The sequence below is a fragment of the Pongo abelii genome, chromosome 2 (genome assembly GCF_028885655.2).
Source record: "Pongo abelii isolate AG06213 chromosome 2, NHGRI_mPonAbe1-v2.0_pri, whole genome shotgun sequence".
NCBI lineage: Eukaryota > Metazoa > Chordata > Mammalia > Primates > Hominidae > Pongo > Pongo abelii.
The window spans coordinates 160,219,822-160,222,557 of NC_085928.1; positions in this window are offsets into that span (position 1 = coordinate 160,219,822).

The following is a 2,736-nucleotide window of genomic DNA, read 5'->3' on the forward strand; positions in this document are numbered from 1 at the left end:
TCAAACCATAGCATCCCTCTTACTGCAATTAATAATAAACAAAATTGTTCAATTACTGGTGTGTTCCTGGTCTTAAAAGTCTTTGACTTGTCCTAAAAGACACATCAACCAATGACAATGTATAAATTTCATTTTGATTCTGATTTTAACAAACGAACAGTAGGAAAATAAGTAGTTATTGAGACCACAGGATATTTGAACACTGACTAATATTACGCAATTACTATTTTTTAAAGGTGAGATAATGATACTGTGTGTCAGCCCTCTGAGCAAGGCCGCTTTACTTCCAAAGGAAGTGGAGTCTCACTGCAACAGCCATCACAAGGCATCAGATCTCATCGCTCAGGGCAACGCTTATGCTGATAAGGTAGCTAAAAACCAACTTCTATCCCTCAGGGCAGTTTTTCTCCTTCTCGTTTGGTCACTCCCACCTACTGCCCCACTGAAACTTCCACCTATCAATCTCTTCCCACACAAGGCAAATGGTTCTTGGACCAGGGAAAATACCTCCTTCCAGCCTCACAGGCCCATTCTATTTTGTCGTCATTTCATAACCACTTCCATGTAGGTTACAAGCCATTAACCCGTCTCTTAGAACCTCTCATTTCCTTTCCATCATGGAAATCTGTCCTCAAGGAAATCACTTCTCAGGGTTCCATCTGCTATTCTACTACCCCTTAGGGATTGTTCGGGCCCCCTCCCTTCCCTACACCTCAAGCTCGGGGATTTGCCCCCTCCGAGGACTGGCAAATTGACTTTACTCACATGCCTCAAGTCAGGAAACTAAAATACCTCTTGGTTTGGGTAGACACTTTCACTGGGTGGGTAGAGGCCTTTCCCACAGGGTCTAAGAAGGCCACAGCGGTCATTTCTTCCCTTCTGTCAGACATAATTCCTCAGTTTGGCCTTCCTACCTCTTCTCTTTCCTCAAAAATCACTGAAGCCTCGACTTACTCACTGCTGAAAAAGGAGGACTTTGTATATTTTTAAATGAAGAGTGTTGTTTTTACCTAAATCAATCTGGCCTGGTATATGACAACATAAAAACACTCAAGGATAGAGATAGAGCCCAAAAACTTTCCAACCAAGCAAACAACAACGTTGAACCCCCTTGGACACTCTCTAATTGGACGTCCTGGGTACTCCCAATTCTTAGCCCTTTAATACCTATTTTTCTCCTTCTTTTATTCGGACCTTGTGTCTTTCATTTAGTTTCTCAATTCATACAAAACTGCATCCAGCCCATCACCAATAATTCTACACGACAAATGCTCCTTCTAACAACCCCACAATATCACCCCTTACCCCCAAATCTTTCTTCAGTTGAATCTCTCCCACTGTGGGTTCCCACGCCGCCCCTAATCCCGCTCGAAGAAGCCCTGAGAAACATCGCCCATTATCTCTCCATACCACCCCCAAAAATTTTCGCCACCCCAACACTTTACCACTATTTTATTTTTCTTATTAATATAAGAAGACAGGAAAGTCAAGCCTCTGAGCCTAACCTAAGACATCATATCCCCAGTGACCTGCACATATACATCCAGATGGCCTGAAGGAACTGAAGATGCACAGAAGTGAAAATAGCCTTAACTGATGACATTCCACCATTGTGATTTGTTTCTGCCCCACCCTAACTGATCAATGTACTTTGTAATCTCCCCCACCCTTAAGAAGGTTCTTTGTAATTCTCCCCACCCTTGAGAATGTACTTTGTGAGATCCAACCCCCTCCCCCAAAACACTGCTCTTAACTCCACCGCCTATCCCAAAACCTATAAGAACCAATGATAATCCCACCACCCTTTGCTGCCTCTCTTTTCGGACTCGGCCCGCCTGCACCCAGGTGAAATAAACAGCCGTGTTGCTCACACAAAGCCTGTTTGGTAGTCTCTTCACACGGACATGTGAAACACTGTGGTCACTTTTTTTTTTTTTAATAATAGTTCTTTTTTGGAAACATGTGCTTAAATAATTGTAAGCCAGGCATAGTTGCCTGTGCCTGTATTCCTAACCACTTGGGAAGCTGAGGCAGGACTGCTTGAGCCCAGGGGTGTGAGGCTGCAGTAAGCTATGATCACGCCACTGCACTCCAGCCTGGGTGACTGTGAGACCGTGTTTAAAAATATATATATATATAGATGAAATGATATGATGTCTGAGATTTGCTTCCAAATATGCCTAGGAAGGGAAGAAGTGTTTAGAGATACACACAAATCAAGACTGTCAAAATGTTAGTAACTGTTAAAGCTTGCTAAGGTAGTTATTCTATTTTTGGATATGTTTGGAATTGTCCAAAGGTTTCCTAAAACTTATGTTTAATATTCTTTTAGGAGAAAGCAATATTGTAAGATCAAAGAAAAGGCCATAACAGGGCACCCCAAAAATTTCAGCATTACCATTCTGAGGGTCAGGAAGTCTCCTCCCTTCTGTCCGCCAACACTTGAATCAGGGCCATCAAGTAGGTGTTTCCAAGTGTCTCAGGCAGGTAAATGGATAAATTGCAAAACTGGATGCAGAAATCACATCTGCCTCATACATAGGCCCTGTGACACCCCACCAGCTCCTTCGCTCCCTCTCTGCCTTTCTCGTGCCGTCCCAGAGTCTTGCACACTACCAAGATGGTGGTGAGTCGGGACAGTGAAACAGGTCGGCTCTTCGCTCCAGGAGTGTGCGCGGGCGCCGGGCCGCGCAGGCGCATTACTGCTCCCCTCACCCGACCTTGGCTGATCGCGCC